This window comes from Diceros bicornis, chromosome 1 (assembly GCF_020826845.1).
Source record: "Diceros bicornis minor isolate mBicDic1 chromosome 1, mDicBic1.mat.cur, whole genome shotgun sequence".
Lineage (NCBI taxonomy): Eukaryota > Metazoa > Chordata > Mammalia > Perissodactyla > Rhinocerotidae > Diceros > Diceros bicornis.
In genome coordinates, this window is record NC_080740.1 from 78,227,958 (window position 1) to 78,248,017 (window position 20,060).

General features: G+C 36.7%; 1 long non-coding RNA gene across 1 annotated transcript in view; it reads right to left on the minus strand.

Moving 5' to 3' along the window:
• LOC131408558 (uncharacterized) overlaps positions 1 to 19,462 on the minus strand; it is a 145,441-nt gene extending 125,979 nt beyond the window's left edge. Inside the window, exon 1 of the long non-coding RNA XR_009220783.1 lies at positions 19,278 to 19,462. This is a non-coding gene — a long non-coding RNA (uncharacterized LOC131408558). The remainder of the gene's footprint in view (positions 1 to 19,277) is intronic.
• Positions 19,463 to 20,060: the final 598 nt, after the last annotated feature.

Below are 20,060 nucleotides of genomic sequence, written 5' to 3' on the forward strand. Positions count from 1 at the left end.
GATTGGCATGGATGTTAGCTCAGGGTTGATCTTCCTCGCAAAAAAATAAATAAATAAATAAATAAATAAGAAACTTGAATAGACTAATTACCATACAAGAAATTGAAAAGGTAATTAATGAAACACCCTTGTTATAGGGACACATTTTCCCAAACCTTCAGAGAACAGATAATTATTTTCTTATAAACAGTTTCAGACCACAGAAAAAGACGAAAAACTTCACAGTTCATTTTATGAAGTAATAATCATTTTGCTATGAAACCCAATAAAAGTATAATAAAAAGAAAACTATAAACTAGTTTCATTGTGAGGATTAAAAATATCATTAGTAAAATATCCAGCAATATATTAAAATAATTTAAAATAATAACCAATTGGGATAGATCCAGAAATGCAGAGGCGTTTGAACATTAGAAAACTATCTATATAAAAAAACAGACGGATGTTCTCTCTCACTTCAATTATTTAACATTGTTCTGGAGATTCTAGCTAGTGCAAATAAAATGTAAAATTTTTTAATACAGTCATGTGTTACTTAATGACAGGGATACGTTTCGAGAAATGCGTTGTTAGGCAATTTCGTCACTGTGAAAACATCATAGAGTGTACTTACGCAAACTGAGATGGTATAGCCTACTACACACCTGGGCTGCATGGTACAGCCTATTGCTCCTAGGTTACAAATCTGTACAGCATGTTACTGTACTGAATACTGTAGGCAACTGTAATACAATGGTAAGTATTTGTGTATCTAACACATATCTAAACATAAAAAAAGATACAGTAAAAATATAATATAAAAGACAAAAATGGTACACCTGTATAGAGCACTTACCATGAATGGAGCTTGCAGGACTAGAAGTTGCTCTGGGTGAGTCAGTGAGTGAGTGGTGAGTGAATGTGAAGGCCTAGGACATTACTGTACAGAACTGTAGACTTTATGAACACTGTATACTTAGGCTACACTAAATTTATAAAATAATATTTTTCTTCAGTAATAAATTAACCTTAGCTTACTGTAACTTTTTTACTTTATAAACTTTTTAATTTTTTTAACTTTTTGACTCTTTTGTAATACAGCTTAAAACACACATTGTACAGCTACACAAAAATATTTTCTTTTCTTATTTTCTTATTCTATAAGCTTTTTTCTATTTTAAAAAATTTTTTAATTTTTTAAATTTTTAAATGTTTTTGCTAAAAACTAAGCCACAAACACACACATTCACCTAGGCCTACACAGGGTCAGGATCATCACCATCACTGTCTTCCACCTCCACATCTTGTCCCACTGGAGGATCTTCAGGGGCAATAATACACATGGAGCTGTCATCTCCTACGATAACAATGCCTTCTTCTGGAATATCTCCTGAAGGACCTGCCTGACGCTCTTCTTGAGGAGCTGTCACTCTTTTCAGAAATATGTCCATGGTAGTTTGATTGGTTTGTCTCTTTTTTTCTCATAGATTTGCTCGTAAGCAGATAATGCACCATGAACATCCCTCTCTATTAATGAAAACCTTTCTGTGTTGGGGTCCATGTTTTCAAACTTTTTAAAAAGCTTGCTGAGGTCTGCCAAAGCTTCTGCTAAACATTCACTGTGATTTTTCCGGGGGGTTCTTCTTTTTCTTCTTTGTAGTTTCCTCCTCTCTTGCCTCTTCTTCAGCTATGCATTCCTGTTCCAGTTTCAACAACTCCTCATTAGTCAGTTCTTCAGGAACCATCTCTATGAGTTCCTCAATGTCATCCTCATCTACAGCCAGGTTAAAGTTGTTTGCCATCTCAACCACAGCCTTGTTGATTTTTGCAACCTCCTCATCCTTGGCAAATCCTTTGAAGTCATGGATGAAGCTCTTGAGGGTCTTCTTCCAAATGCCATTCATACAGTCCTTGGTGACACCACCCCGAGCCCAAGAAAGGTTCTTGATGCAGTCATAGATGTAATCTTTCCAGAACTGCATCAGTGTCTTTTCAATGTCTTCCTCAGTTGCAGCAATAGCCTGGGCAAAGGTCCTCCTCAGGTTGTAGATCTTAAAAGCTGCCATAACTCCTTGATCCATTGATTGGATCAAAGAGGTGATGTTTGGAGGGAGAAACATTGCTTTGATATTGGGATTAAGATCACCAATAAAAGAAGGATATCTGGGAGCATTACCAACAATAAGCAAAACCTTAAAATGTATGCTTTTCTCCAAACAGTGCTTCTCCATTTCATGGGCATAACAATTCAGGAGGGCATCCTGGAAGAGGGGCTGGGTCATCCATGACTTCTTATTGCTCCTGTAGTACACTGGCAGTGTATGTGCTTATTGATATGCTCTAAGGCCCTGGGTTTCTCATGGTGCCAGATCACAAAGGGTTTCAATTTGTAGCCTGGAACATTGCTCCCAAACTAGACTGTTATCCCGTCCTTAAAAGCCTTGAAACCTGGCAATTACTTGGCCTCTTTATAGATGAAAGTCCTTTCAGGCATTCATTTCCTGAATAGGAAGGTTTCATCCATATTGAATATTCGCTCTGGCAAGTAATATTCCTCCACAATCAGCTTATTTAGAGTTTCCAAAAATTCTTCAGCTGCCTTCACATCAGCACTCCCAGACTAACCAGTTACTTTCACATTATGTAACAAATAATGACTCTTGAATCGTTTAAACCACGTAGAGCTACTAACAAATTCAACATCGTAATCAGGTCCAGGCTTTTCTTTCAATATCACAAAATTTTTTGCTTTGGCCATGATCATCATGGTGCTAAGAGGGATAGGCTTCTGTGTTTGGTCTTCAATCCAGGTCATTAGCAGTTTCTCCATGTCTGATATAGGCTCTTCCCAAATTTCTGTTAGTCTTGTTGCCTTCAGTGAAGCAGAAACTTGACCAGCTTCTATCACTTTGTTCTTGCTCTTCAAGATCATAGCTATGGTGGAATGGGACATGCCTGACTAGTGAGTAATAACCATCACTGATTTTCCACCTTCATAGTCCTTAATCACTCTTAATTTCATTTCCAGGTCAATCACTAAACATGCCCTCTTACTGGCAACATTAGCTCTGAATTTTATATGCTTAGGGACCATGATGAACAAAACAACATGAGATTAAATCAAGCACAAGAGAAAATGATGCAATCAAGAAACGTAGTAAACACAAGATATATGAGGCTGCTGCCAGCATAACATGGTATACTATTTCACAGTAAATTTTTTTTAATAAGTAGAAAGAGTATACTCTAAAATAACAATAAAAAGTATAGTATAGTAAATACATAAACCAGTAACATAGTGATTTATTATCATTATCAAGTATTATGTACTGCACATAATTGTATGTGCTATACTTTTATATGACTGGAGCACAGTAGGTTTGTTTACACCAGCATCACCACAAACACGTGAGTAATGCACTGTGCTATGACATTATGACTGCTACAATGTCATTAGGCAATAAGAATTTTTCAGCTCCATTACAATCTTATGGGACCACCATTGCATATGGAATCCGTCACCGACCAAAATGTCATTATGTGGCACTTAAAGATGATATGAGGGCTGGCCCTGTGGCGTAGTGGTTAAGTGCCCATGCTCTGCCGCTGGCAGCCCGGGTTCAGAACCCGGGCGTGCACCGACACACTGCTTGTCAAGCCATGCTCTGGCGGCGTCCCACATAAAGTGGAGGAAGATGGGCCCGGATGTTAGCTCAGGGCCAGTCTTCCTCAGCAAAAAGAGGAGGATTGGCATGGATGTTAGCTCAGGGCTGATCTTCCTCACAAAAAAAATAATAATGAAAAATAAAATAAAAATAAAGATGATATGATTGTATACCAGAAAAATCCAAGATTTCAATTGAAAAACTATTACCAAAAAAATAAAATACAAATAAGTAGGCTAGGATAGGCAGAGAAAGCATTTGACAAGATCCAGCATCCATTTATGATAAAAACTCTGAATAAAATGGGTATAGAAGGAAAGTACCTCAACATAATAAAGACCATATATGAGAAACCCACAGCTAATATCATCCTCAATGGTGAAAAACTGAAAGCTATCCCTCTAAGAACAGGAACCAGACAAGGATGCCCACTGTCACCACTCCTATTTAACATAGTATTGGAAGTCCTAGCCAGAGCAATCAGGCAAGAGAAAGAAATAAAAGGGATCCAAATTGGAAAGGAAGAAGTGAAACTGTCACTATTTGCAGATGACATGATTTTATATATAGAAAACCCTAAAGAATCCACCAGAAAACTTTTAGAAGTAATAAACGAATATGGTAAAGTTGCAGGATACAAAATCAACATACAAAAATCAGTTGCATTTCTGTACACTAACAACGAAGTAGCAGAAAGAGAAATTAAGAATACCATCCCATTTACAATTGCAACAAAAAGAATAAAATACCTAGGAATAAACTTAACCAAAGAGGTGAAAGAGCTGTACACCGAAAACTATAAAACATTGCTGAAAGAAATTGAAGAAGACACAAAGAAATGGAAAGATATTCCGTGCTCTTGGATTGGAAGAATTAACATAGTTAAGATGTCCATACTTCCTAAAGCCATCTATAGATTCAATGCAATCCCTATCAAAGTTCCAACAACATTTTTCACAGAAATAGAACAAAGAATCCTAAAATTTATATGGAACAACAAAAGACCCCGAATAGCTAAAGGAATCCTGAGAAAAAAGAACAAAGCTGGAGGTATCACACTCCCTGATTTCAAAATATACTACAAAGCTATAGTAACCAAAACAGCATGGTACTGGCACAAAAACAGACACACAGATCAATGGAATAGAATCGAAAGCCCAGAAATAAACCCACACATCTATGGACAGCTAATCTTTGACAAAGGAGCCAAGAACATACAATGGGGAAAAGAAAGTCTCTTCAACAAATGGTGTTGGGAAAACTGGATAGCCATATGGAAAAAAATGAAAGTAGACCCTTACCTTACACCATACACAAAAATTAACTCCAAATGGATTAAAGACTTGAATGTAAGACCTGAAACTGTGAAACTTCTAGAAGAAAACATAGGCAGTACGCTCTTCGACATCGGTCTTAGCAACATCTTTTCAAACACCACATCTGACCGGGCAAGAGAAACAATAGAAAAAATAAACAAATGGGACTACATCAAACTAAAAAGCTTCTGCACAGCAAAGGAAACCATCAACAAAACGAAAAGACAACCTAACAATTGGGAGAAGATATTTGCAAACCATACATCTGATGAGGGCTTAATCTCCAAAATATATAAAGAACTCATGCATCTCAACAACAAAAAAACTACCAACCCAATTAAAAAATGGGCAAAAGACCTGAACAGACATTTCTCCAAAGAAGATATACAGATGGCCAACAGACACATGAAAAGATGTTCAAAATCACTAACTATCAGGGAAATGCAAATAAAAACTACAATGAGATATCACCTCACGCCCGTCAGAATGGCTATAATTAACAAGACAGGAAACAACATGTGTTGGAGAGGTTGTGGAGAGAAGGGAACTCTCATACACTGCTGGTGGGAGTGCAAACTGGTGCAACCACTATGGAAAACAGTATGGAGATTCCTCAAAAAAGCAAGGATAGAACTACCATATGATCCAGCTATTCCACTGTTGGGTATTTATCCAAAGAACTTGAAAACACCAATTTGCAAAGGTACATGCACCCCTGTGTTCATTGCAGCCTTATTCACGATAGCCAAGACTTGGAAGCAACCTAAGTGCCCATCAAGGGACGAATGGATAAAGAAACTGTGGTATATATACACAATGGAATACTACTCAGCCATAAGAAACGACGAAATCCAGCCATTTGTGACAACATGGATGGACATTGAGGGTATAATGCAAAGTGAAATAAGTCAGAGGGAGAAGGTCAAATACCGTATGATTTCCTTCATTAAGTAGTAGATAATAACAACAATAAACAAACACATAGGGACAGAGATTGGATTGGTGGTTACCAGAGGGGAAGGGGGGAGGGAGGAGGGTGAAAGGGATAATTCGGTACATGTGTGTGGTGATGGGTTGTAATTAGTATTTTGGTGGTGAACATGATGTAGTCCATGCAGAAATAGAAGTACAATGATGTACACCTGAAATTTTTACAATGTTAAAAACCAATGTTACTGCAATAAACAAAAAATTAAAAAAAAAAAAACAAATAAGTAGGCTAGGATAAAATTTATATAAAAAAATTGATGGCTTTCATATTTGCAAATAATAACCACTTAGAAAGAATAATGGGATAAAATACTGTAAAATCAATAGCAATAAAAGCATAAAATATCTAAGAATAAACATTATAAGAAATTCACAAGATCTAAAAAAGAAAAGTTTTAAATGCTCATAAGGGATCTAAAAAGATGAACAAATAAAAGCACACCATGTTCTGAAATAAGAAGATTAAACATCAGAGAAATGTTATTTCTCCTTAACTTAATCTATAAATGTAAGGTAATCTTAACTCCAAAATTTATATGGAACAACAAATAAGTAAGAATTGTCAGGGAAAAAATCTGAGGAAAAGAAAAAATCAGAGTATTAAAAGGGATTGGCCCAAAGAGGCATTACAGCATTGAATAAAGCCACAATAACTGAAGCAATGTGGTAGCAGCACATGAAGAGATTATCAAGGGATTAGAATAGAAAGTGCAAAAATGGACCCAAATACATACAAAAATTTAGCATACGTTAAAGAGCATCTTAAATCATTAAGAAAAAGATGTCTTCTGCAATAAGGACAAGTGGCTAGCCCTTGGGAAACTGGATCCATCTTACACCTAAATAAATTCCAGAAAACATGAAGGATTTTATGAAACATAACAGTGTTAGAGGAAACCATTTGCAAATCCTTTTAGAAGCTCCAACTGGGGAAGATATGTCTAACTATGACACACATCTAAAAGAAAAACTTGATAAGAGAGAAACTAGGCAAAGATATTTACAACTAATATTATAAATAATGCCTAAATGTTTTTCAAATATGTAAAGTATAGGAAAAGTCCGGCCATAGCACGCGAGTGCCTCTTCTGTAACACCTTTGTCAAAACAATATGCTAATGTTTTTGCCATGTTGATAGGCAAAAAATACTACTTCCGTATAATTTAAGTTCATGCTATGTATTTTTAATTTAAACTCTGTATTCACTTCAAGAAAAAAACACTACTTTCTGTATTTTCTCTTGCAGGTGTATATAAAGCTTTGATTACAGTGGAAAGACCCCCAAAATTGGAGTCGAACTGAGCTGGGTCCAAAATTCAGGTCTGCCTCTTCTTCAATATGTGTCTGTCTGCATAATTTACTTAATGTTACCAAGCTAGAGCATCTCCATCTGTAAAAAATGCTAGTAATATCTCCTTCACAGGGTTCTTCTTAGAAAGAACATGAGAAAACATTTGTGAAGTTCTGGGCACAGAGTAGGGATCAGACAGATATTACCTTTTTATCTATCTCCTTTTCTTGCCCTCACACCTGGAGTGTGGGCAGTTACATTTCTTCCAAGGGCAAGCTGATCTGGACAGGAAACACTGTAAAAACACCTCAGACTGGCAGAATGTGTAAGGGGAAAAGAGGACAGGAAATAGCTAATAGAACCTGTTCATTTTACAAACGCTAAAACTGAGGCTCTTCAGGGACGTTTCAAGAGGAACACCCCATAAAGACGCGGATGAACAATGACAGTTTCCTCCCATCCTCCTGAAATTGTCAAAACCACAAGTCACTGCAAAAATCACAAACTTCCAAACTTCAGCAGGGCTTTTTGCTGGTTTTCCCATGTCCTGTGAAATCCCATTAATCCAGTCTCCTCCACAAACTATCCAAGGTTGTAATCCAGGTGTTAAAAAACAGCCACAATTTTTTTTGCTAAACTGTGTCCTTTCTAGAGCTGCATAAACAAGTTTAGAAGCTTTAATGCTAGAATGCCTCTTGGACACAGCACAAGGGCTCCACCTTCAGCTCTCAGACTGAAGAGGAATTTTTCCAAAATGCTGCTGGATCCTCAAAAAGCATCTGAAATATAATCTCTTCTCATAAAATTTAAACCATACAACCTTCCACTTTTAAATATGTCAGTCCAGAATATTAATCTACTGTCCATACGCAAAATGAAAGGTAAGAGTCTTATGATGTGCTATATTGATATTAAACAGATAAGATAAAAATGTATTACATTTTTTTTTAATTCTTCAGGATGCATCTTGATGTCATTTTCTTTATAGTACCAGCAGAGTCTGATAAGCTCTTTCTTTCTAATTCTCCTATGGTTTCACTCCATTTGGATTTATGGTCTAAGGAAAAGGTTAATTCTCACCCAGCAGAACTATTCACAAATTACCAGCAGTTTTTGAATATCCCACTAAACATATGCCAGTTTTTGGAGGAAATTTCATCTGGACAAAGGGAAGTAAAATTCAATTCTACAAAGGGGCATTAGTTGGGCCTTGAAGATTAATATCTACCAATGGGCAAGGATAAGGAATATTAGTTTATAAAAACAAAAGTGAAAAGCAAACCACCAAAAGATATCCCCATAATTCCACAGAGTGAAACTCCCAAATCTAAGCTGAATTCTAAAGCAGCTTATATAATTACATAACAAAGTGGAATAATCTTTCTTCCATCACATATTTTAGGGCAATCTATTAAAGAAAATACAAAGAACCCACTTCTTTACAAATTGTGGCATGTAGAAGGGAAATTAGTCATTTTTCTACATTAAGTTACTAGCAGATGTGGATTATAAGCAAATACATATACAGACATGAATCTTGCAAAATCCAATCATAAGAGTAAATTTGTTGCTAATTTTCTCCCTGCTGTTTTCTTCTTGGCTCAACCAAATTCTCAGATTTCTGAGTCTCAGTGAAAGGAAGTCATAGATATATACAGTTACAAAACTGTGTCTTGGTAAGGAAAACTGGAAAATTAAATGTTACGTGCTATACCCTAGAAAGTTTCTACATGCCTTCTAATGATGGCCAGAATTCTTATCTTTTTGTCTTTAGGCTGTTACAATCCTGGAATCAGAAGTTGCCACAGAGAAATGTGAGTTTTTCGTGTCCCAAAGACCCTGAAATGGGATTACCACACCACCAGAGTAAGGATTGAAACTAAGTCCAAATTTCTGTTTTTTCAACACCCAATGTTTGCAAGTCCTTGCCCACCTAAAATATCCTTTGTAATCGTGAATAGTTGAAATTTATAAAGCAATTGTTAGGTGCCTACCTTCTTGATAAATATTTTTTAATGTTTTCTAATCCTCCTAATAATCCAATGATTTAGTTTTCTTAATATCCTTCGTTTTATCACTGAGAAAATCAAGGCTAAAAGAAATTAAAGAAGCCCAGAGTCACGTAGGTGGACCAACAAGCCCAAACTCTGAATCCCTGTGTACTATACACGTATCACCCCCCAGCAACCCTCACAACAACCCTGTGTGTAGATGAGTACCCAATTTAATTCAACGAATATGTTTTGAGAAATTTCTATTTGACAGACATTATGCCTGATGAAAATGAAGCATAGAAATGTTAAGGGACTTGCCTAAGATCTCAGAGCAACTTCCCAAGTGCTAGAACTAGAACTCGCGCACTGAGTCTCAGTCCTGAAGATTAAACAGGAAGATATGGTGCAAGAGCACAGGCTCTGGAATCAGACATGTCCACATTCAACTCCCAGCTCGACTGCACACAACCTGGATCAAGTTACCCATCATTTTTATACCTCAGTTTTCTTTTCAATGAGTTGGAATAACGATAGTTTGCCAAACTGTTATGAGTATTAAAGCTACTACATAAAAAGAATCTAATACAAAGTATACATGTAAGTAGGACTAGTTTTCCTTCCAGGGAAACTAGAATCTCTTAGGCCTTTTTCCCACCATGAACAATTGTCCCAGGTCATTTCAACTTTTAATGACCTTGGTTTTTCCACTTGCCACAAATATGAGAAATTTACCACCTTAGAAGAATGGGCCTGGAGCATGGTTATCCCCTGGGATCTAATGGAAATATTATGGTAGGTGGAAAAGTAACAATAAATACCCAAACTCTCCTTTGCTCTAGCTCTCTTCTTCCTTCTCTCTCTCTCTCTCTCTTACACACACACACACGCACACGCACACACACACACACAGTGTCCCAACTGCAAGTAGAGCCATCAATAAGATTAAAGCGTTTCACTCAACGAAAATAAGAGAATAAATTCACACTCTACAGAAAGATGCTTGATTAGTGTTGCTATCTTTTTGATGATAAAACAACATCTCACAATGACAAATAATTACCCTTCGGCTAATTATTTCAATTGAAAAAAACTGAAAGTTATGATATTAATGCCTTTTAAAGTCCTTTCCTCACTGGTTTCATGTCAGATTTGGTAAACAGCCACATCTACATAGGCCCTTTTATGAAAAAAGAAAAGAGTCCAGAAGTTATAAGTAAGATTTTCATTACTGAGACAATATAAACAAAGTGTTATTCACCTCCTGAAATCCCTCACCAAGACTATTCTTTAGCAGAAAAGCTCTGGATTACATTAAAAATGCAATGTCTCCTCCTGTCATGGTTCATCCAATTGTAAAGCTAGAGGAGATCACAGAGATTATCTAGCTACTAGAGAATCTGCCCAGCTTTTGTTCCCTCCTCTCTGAGAATTAACTCCCTCTAAATACTGGAGTGGACCTCTCACCCATATTTGTAATAAACGACTCTTCCCAACCTGGTCACAGGTATGGATTCCTGAACCAAGGCGGGAGAATCAGATTAGACTTGAGCCTCAAACATGCTAATTAGCATCTGGAGTTAAACTAGAAGCTGGAAAAACCATCTTTGATCACGTGCATACCAATGCATGGAAAGGAGTTTACAGTATTAGAGAAAAAGAAAACAGAAAATTTCAGAAGAGAATACATGTTGAATGAGAGAGGATGGGAAGAGAGGAGAAAAAGAAAGCAGCTTCCTCAGATCCTGACCATTTTCCAGTTCCAGGTATTGGTAATTCATGAAACCAAACTCTATTTTATGCTCCTAGTTTCCGCACCTACTCATGAGTCTTTATGGTCATTTCTTTCACCCTTAAAGTATGGTTTCTGTTTCTAACAACCAAATAATCCCTCACTAAAATATCAGACCAGTACCCTCTTCCAATGCCATTATATAAAACAGAAAGAGACCCTGAAGGGCAAAGTTCCTGCCCACTGTCACACACATAATTAGCAGAACTAAATTCAGTTCTTTTGTTTACAGCTCAAGTCCACTTTCTACAACACTAATTTCCATTTAATTCCCTAAAGTGCTGAAATGGAAGGATGAGAAGCCCAAATGCCATATTTCACAAAATCTAAGACCCATCATTTGTATGATATATCAAACATTACAAATTAAACTATGACACACTGCTAAGATGCCAATGATAGCAAGATATATTCATATTTCAGAAATATTATAATGTAAAATAAAATCTAGAACAGTGAAAATAGTAATATAAGGGCTTAACTGAATATGGAACAGGGCAAGTTGAAATGTATTCATTGTAGTCCCTGTTTGGGAAGAACTTGCTGTAAGGTTTGAAGTCGGAAAATGAATATTGTAGAATTTCTGTTTTAAAACCCACTCTACAAGGGGCTGGCCCAGTGGTGCAGTGGTTAAGTTCGCGTGCTCCGCTTTGGCACCCGGGGTTTGCAGGTTCGGAGCCGGGGCGCGGAACTATGCACCGCTTATCAACCATGCTGTGGCAGGCATCCCACATATAAAGTAGAGGAAGATGGGCACGCATGTTAGCCCAGCGCCAGTCTTCCTCAGCAAAAAGAGAAGGACTGGAAACAGATGTTAGCTCAGGGCTAATCTTCCTCACACACACACTCAAAACACCCACTCTACGCATGTTGCCAAGAAGGCTTCAAAGACGCATAGAAGGGGCACTTTTAAATCCTCTCTTGATTTTCAAATATTTCATTTGGTTGATGTCAAAGTTCTAACACTGCTAGGCACTGAAATAGGGGAATTTGAGGTGGGAAAAGAATATGAGGAAAGAGAGAGAAAAAATAAAAACCCCATGCCTAACCTTTATGCATCATTCTTTTGTCAACGATGTTTATTAAGTCCCCATCCTGGGATGGGCACTGTTTCAATACTGGGCCTACAGTACAGAACAAGAGAAGTAAAGGCTATCATTCAGACAACATTGTAGTGGAGGAAATAGATGATAAATAACAAAAATAATTAAAATGTCATAGAAAAATATCAAGTAGTATAAGTGCTCAAGAAAAATAAAGCATAGTAAGGAGCCACTCCCGCAAGAAACATACAGTCTAGACAGAGTCTCACACGCATGAAATAATTTTGCAAATCCTTTAAGACAGTAGGTCACTAAGTGCCAGAGTGAGCTGTTTGGACACTTGGTATACTAGAATTCAGAAATACTCTTGCAAAGGCTCTGTTAAGCCTTGAACTTTGATCTACCAACACCATCATTTCGTGACTCTGCAAAACTCTTGATTCAAAGACCTGGTACTTGACAAGAAACTGCTACTCTGTTGAGATTGTCAACCCACCAAGTAGGAATCAGCTGCACATAAACTCTACTCCAGATTTCTACAAGATTCCTAGCACCAGTCACTCTGCCTTTGTTGCTCTGTAAGTGAATCTTCAAATATTCTAGAAGGCAAGCTTTTGCATGTGAATCTATGTGTTCACTGTCTCAAAGTCAGTGTCCCTTTGGCCTCCCTCATGTCACATGGTGCCTTCCTTACTAGTAAATACCATCTCTTTCTAATTAGGTGTCCAGAAGGTTTTCTTCATTACCACTCATAGCAGCAATTCCCAGGACAGCAACCTGAACTAAGTCATGTCTCTGCCATCACACCACATGCCCGAGGTTTAGCAGAGATTATTTAAATATCAATCATGGAGAAAACAAAAATCTAAACTTCTCAAATGGCCTGAAATCCCTTTCTAGGAACATTTTTAAATACTTCTTTCAATTTTAAAAATTATATTAGTATTTATTATTTTCCAAAAACTTTAAGCAATAGAGACAATGAAACAGCATCTTTGTTCCCCTAATATCCCAACTACAAAGAAAATTACTCTTACAAGTTTCATGTGTATTCTTCTCTCGTGATTCTGTAATTATTTATTAACACATATATAAACATAAATGGAAGTTTCTGTATGTATAATCTTCTGTAACCCACTTGTTCATGCAAACATTAATTGTAGATACCTTTTTCTGTAAATAAATATAGATGTCATGATCTTTTTAGGGCTACATAGGAGTTTATTGTATGGAAGTATTGTAGTATACTAAACTATTGCCATATTGATGAAAGTTTAAGTTCTTTTCAATTTTCACATATATAATGATGCTACAAAGAACATACATTTACCTGTTTGATGTATTTGTGTGTTTCCACAGAATCAATTTCTGAAATTTGAACTCCCAGGTCAAAGAAAATGTACAATTTAAATTTATCAAGATAGCCATATTGACTATGAAAAAGACTGTACTAATTTGTACACCACTGTCATAATAGGAGACTGCCTATTGTCCCATACCTGCACCCAAATTGGTTGTTATCAATCCTTTTCATGTTTAATTATCTGATCACTGAAAAACAATTAATCATTACAATGTTTACCAAAAAATCATGGTATTCCTCACAACAATTATTCCTTTTAAAATTAAAAAAAAAAAAAAAAAGGAATTTACCCTTACAAATAGTATATGTTCATGGTAGAAGATTTAGAAAATAAATAAATACTTATGAGAAAATAAAAAATCAGGAGACTTCTGGTGACAGCTAAGATGAAGAAGCTGATACATGTTCTCTCTCCCACTGATTACAACCAAAAAATCTGAACAGAATGCAAAATGCATTCTCTGAAAAGTAAAAAAATAGTAGATAGACTGAGAACTAAAATCAGAATTTAAATAATGGTCTGCAAAGGGGGAGGATCCAGTCACGAGGAACTTCACAACAGCAGAGAATACTACAGGCCTGAGGGAGATAAATCTTTCTGAGCAGAGGTACTGGGAAAAGAGATCTCTGGGAGCTGGAGAGTATGGGAAAAATCCCAGAGAGGAGAGAGCCAGAGAAGAGGATTCCTCAAATTTTGTGTATGAAATGACATAAATCCCGGGGTTATCTCCAAGCTATGTGCACACAGAGCAGACCCAAAGACAACAGCAAAGGCTTCAAGAAGTGAACTGCCATATTAACCACTGCCCAGGTCCAAGACGAAACCCTAAGAGGCACATCTGCCAGGCTGGAGATCCAAACAGCAGAGAAAAGGTTTGAGAACTGAACTGACATAAGAAACATCACCCTCAGAAGGAGAATCAGAACTTTTGGTTCTGAATTTAACTAGGTTGACTGCCTGCTTAAACAAAAAATAACATTCTCCAGAGGATTCAACCGGACTCGGACTCTATCAACATAATATTCAAAACATCCGGGATACAATACAAAATCATTCAACGTACAAAGAACAAAAATTATCGACCAATACTCAAGAGAATAGACAATCAACAGACAAGAAGCCTGAGATGACCCAGCTGCTGGAAATGTCAGACAAAGACTTTAAAGTAGCTATTATAACAATCTTGCATGAGGTAAAGGTGAACTCTCTTGAAATTAATGCAAAAATGAAAGTTCTCAAAAGCAAAATTAAAACTGTAAAAAAAAAAGAACCAAATGTAAACTTTAGAACTGAAAAATACAATAACTTAAATTTACAAAATTCATTGGATGGGCTCAATAACAGATGGACGTGAAAGAGGAAAGAGCCAGGGAAACTGAAGATAGAGCAGTAAAAAGTAGACAATCTAAAGAACAGAAAGAAAAAGGCTAGAAAAATAAATAAACAGAGCCTCCAACCTATGGGACAATATCAAAAGATCTAACATGTTACTGGAGTTCCAGAAAGAGAGGAAAAATAAATTGCTACAGAAAAATATCATCAAGAATCCTGTCATCCAGAGATAATCAATTTTAATATTTGATGCTTTTTCCCATTTACATAAACACGCACACACACATGTACACACACACACACAAATACACACACACACACACACTACATGAGTACCTGCGGCTGGTGAAATGTTTTTTTCTTTAACAATACACTATGAATGTTTGTATATTTCAATATGCGCATCTGTATATTATTTTTAATGTCTAGTTAATAGTTCATTGAATAACGTAGCCATAATTTTGTTATTCAGTAACCTACCACTGCTTATTTAGTTTTTTCCCTCTTTTTAAACTATTATAAAAATTCTACACTTATCCTTATTGCTACATCATTGTCACATCATTATTATTTTCTTCATTTATAGTCCTAAAAATAAAATTGCTATGTAAGATGGTATTCATTTAACCAATTTTCAGTCAACAAATATTTATCGAACGTTTAATGTAAACCAGGCACTGCCAACATGTGGAAGTACTATTTTCTCTGAACCCTTGCCAATTCTAAATATAAACAACAGTTAGTCCATCTTGAATGACAAAGTTTGAAAATATGCATCTCTGGTTTCAATGGGACAAGAAAAACTGGTATCAAGGGGCCACTGATGATACAAAGTCAAGTCCCCCCAAAATTCTTTGAGTGAAGAATCAAATCATTAAATATTAAGAATACAGGAAATATGTTGATTAACTTTCTAGCATATTCTTTTTCTTAAATAATGAGAAGTGTCTTTCAGCAGCTTCAAAATTGGGTCGTATCAGAGCTATCCATTTTGTCTCAGTCAGTACACTGGTGATCCATATACATTAAGACAGCCTCAGAGTTGGATCAGTGCCACAGTTATCTAATAGGTTGTAATTATTTAATCATTTCTGCCAAACAACCAAATTTTACAAATGTTACAATTGCTTTCTGAATTTTCTATAGAAGGTCACTGAAAATATGTTAGTATTATTACCTAAAAGTTGATTCCCAACAAGTTAATCCATTCTCCTGTATTCTTTTAAAAACTAATCTTTGTGAAGATAAACTGGTGGAGGGGGGAGGAGCAGAAAACATATTACTAACATGAGATGTTATTATCCCTTAGTCGGGACAGTAATACTCAACTATTTTGGTGTCACTGCTTCCTTTGTGACTTCACTTTATCTTGGATATACTAATACATACTATAGCACATATTAAACAATTACAGGGTGATATTCTGTGAATTCTGTCTCTCCTCGTATATGCCAAACGCTTTGCGGGCAGGAATCAATCTTCTTCATTTTTATATTCCCACCAGTTAACTCAACATGCTAGGTACAGGTATGCTGATTTTGTTTAACATATTTTGGTCTCCTTCCTCCCTGCAAATGCAGAAGATATTCCACTTAAAAATAAAATGAATTTAAACAATGTATGGTTGCCAGATAAAATATAGGACAACTAGTTAAATCTAGATTGCAGAAAACCAATTTTTTTAGGACTAAGTATGTCCCAAATACTGCATGTTTATCTGAAATTCAAATTTAACTGGACGTCTCATATTTTTATTTGCTAAATCTGGCAACTCGAAAATGAATGCAATTGAAATAACTGGAGATTTCCTAGAATATCACTCAAACCGGAGCAAAACTTTCTCCCAGATCTAGGAGGTAAGAGCTGCCAAAATCTCCACAAATGGAATGCAGGACTTTTCAACTCCCAACTCACTAGATAAGCCACCTTATCAGGAATGCTGTATTACTCAACAGTTTGGACAATGTTACTTTTAAGTCTTTACCTTTTTGCACATTATCCTGTGTCCCTGTGTTTTAATTTCTGGAGTCCTCTTTGCTAGCAGAATTAGAAATCTTGAAGTTTTGAATTTTATTGATTCATCTCCACCAGTGAGTTTGTAGCTTTGAACCATCCATCTGTCTCTCTACCAGCAGGTTCTCTACCTTGCTCTGGAATGCCACCCTAGTGGGTCTTCCCAGGGGAGATGCTTTGGGAGAAAGACCCGGGCGCAGATCACAGCAGCTGCATCAGCGCACAGCCAGACTCCATTTCAGAAGCTATTTTGTAAGCACAGATTTATCCCCCTACAGACAACTCTTGTTCAGTTACCTTCCCCAAATCTCCAACTGCTGCCAAGGTTAACACAGGCCCGGACTCTGCCTGTTGATTCTTATTAATTAAGCCAATCAATGATCTTGTATCATATAGTGTCTGTTTTTAATATAACCTATTTGATGAGGTTCTATTAATTTAGAAGAAATATGCACTGGCATTCTGGCATGCACTTTTCCTAATTATCTGACAACCATCATTCAGCAGTGAAATTAGTCTGTGGTTATCACAGTTAATGGAAGCCCATAGCTCTTAGCTAAGTGATCTCCACCAGTCACCTGATCTTTTCTTGCTCTCAGCTGCATAAACATGATTGCACTATCTATGCAGTCCCTGGTGAATGCATAATTTGAGCGTGGGTGTGAATGTTTTAGCAAAATCTCCTGCTTTAGAGCAACAAGATGGCACTCTATTCTGGTATATTCCTTGAAGTGGATGGAGAACAAGATGGGAAAAACAAGACTGTGAAAGGAAAAGTTACACAATAACAGGGGCTAGGTAAGGAGAAGCAGCTTCTGAGGAGACACAGAAAACTTGAAACCTGACCTTGCAGTTATGTGTTAAAGGTCGGAAGATGGATTCTCCATAAAAAGCAGCTAAGGACATAAAAATTCTCCACGTCTTTGCTCGTGGTGCTCTTAAGATCTACAATGCCCAGCCTACATTTTCCACCTTTCTCTTAAAAACTTTGTGGAGTGCCTAGTCAAAACGATTAATTCCTCCTCTATGTTCCCATTCACTATATTCATTCATTCATTCATTGAATAAGTACCTACTACACACTGGACACTGTGAAAGGGACTGGGGATAAACCTATGAATAAAACAGAAATAGTCCCTTCTTTCATGAAAATTCAATCTAGTCAATGAGACAGGCAATTAAACAAGCTAGTTGAAATGAATAATCATAAATTGTTAAACTGCTAGGAATAAAAAAAGAAACAAAACAGGGTGCTCTGTAAGAAAATGACCAGGAGGAACCAACTGTTGAAAGGGTGTCACCGCCTCTCTGAGGAGGTGACATAACAGCTGAGACCTGAATGACCAGAAGGAACCAGCCCTTCTAAGAACTTAAAACAACCCAGCAAAGGAACAGCAAGTGCAAAGGTCCTGGGGCAGGAATAAGCTTGGTGTGTTCCAGAAACCAAAAGGAGACTAGAGTATCTGGAGAAGAGGAGAGAGGTGAGAACATGACCTCTATGAAGCCCTTCTGCCATTGGAATCTGGGTTATAAATAGTCATATGTCTCCTTCCCCTTCTCCCACTGGATAATAAACAACTTAAGGGCAGAAATAATATAGTATATATTTTTCATCACCCACAGTATCAAGTACGATGTCTTATGTAAAGTAGGTGGCCAAAAAATGAATTTACTTGTATTTATTTACATGTACTATGAATTTTAATTGTATTTGTAAACAGAGAAAGCTACTTAGTGTCTGAAAAACTTGTCAGTTATAATAGTTAGTATTTGTTGAACTGTTATTATTTACCAGGCACTCTTCTAAGCTACCTATATATATTCATTTCTTTAAGGCTTACAAAAACACTGTAAGTAGATATTATGTTTGTTTCCATTTTAAAGATGAGAAACTGAGGGGCAGATAGGGCAATAAACTAAAATTGAGAGTATACTAAGTGTCCAAGCCAGTATATAGGTCTAGGCAGTCAGGCTCCACAACATGTCCTTAACCATGATGTTAATGCTCCTAGCAGTCTAAATATGTCTTGGAAAACTAATCAAGCCATTGAGACAAAACAGTACTTAATATTCTGGGATTTAAGTCAGATGTTTGACATGACATAGAAGGAATATACTTACTCTGAATATGTATTATTCAGAAATATACCTTTAATAAATTTTCCATCTCTGCTTCCTCGGTTATAAGAAAAGATTATTTAGTCTTCCTTCAAATGATTTGAATGTTGCTATAGAAACTGCTTTTTCTTAAGTTTGCAAGGTGGCTCTCTAGGCGTTTAAGACACTCAGCTATAGAAACAGAACACCACAGTCCTACCAACAATGCCAGCACCCAGGAGTGGTTTGGGGAAATCTTCAGTTTTTTCCAATATTCTCCATCTTCTTCTCTCCCTCTTTCCCCAAACCAGTGCAAACACAGGATCTAAATAAAATCAGTGTGCACGCTATGCAAACACAGTTTTAAGACAAATCCCTAAGTTTCTCCTCCCCCGCAACCCACCTGCTTCCCCTAAGATGCTCTCAAATGAAGCTCTGGTACCTCCACTGCCCATCGATGACGTGGAGGAGAGCTATTTCTTAGAAGACTCCTGTTCCTTGGTTATTGCCTTCTCTTAGGACGTTTTCCTAGGACATAGGCTAAGGCAAATGGAAAATACATTAATGGTGTTCAGAAAAGCAGGAATGCAAAATTTTCTGGAAGAAATGACAAGAAAGTGCTGAAGTTTTGGTAAAGCAACTCACCTATTTTAGAAACCGGTGTCTTACTCATCTTTTTATCCACAGCATCTAGTGCAGCTCCTGGTACCCACTGAGTGCCCAGTAAATGCTAAATAAATGTATTACGTCTCTGGTCCTTTGAGAGAGAAATGTATGAGGGAAACATGATAAGAAAGATATAGAAAAGTCATAAGGCTATTCCCTGATGACTCCAGCCATAGCAATCTCTAATTCCTTTTGCACATATAGCCAACAGCCAAGATTATCTTCTGCAGTTGTTTTGAAATTGTTTTATTTTATGATGTGATAGAGCATGTTAACCACGCACTAATATATTCATTTATTTTTATTTAGGTTTATATACTGTCTCTCTAAGTAGATGCTAAGACTCTCATGGAGCCATTTCCCTTCCAATTGTCCTTTTAATACATCCTTTTTACTCACACAGTGCTGGGCACGTTACAGAGATTCAATAATATTCACTTAGTAGCCAATAAGTGCAGAGAAGTGGAGAGCTTCCTGAGTGGTCTTGTTCTTGCGGTGAATACCATTCTATCACTCAAGC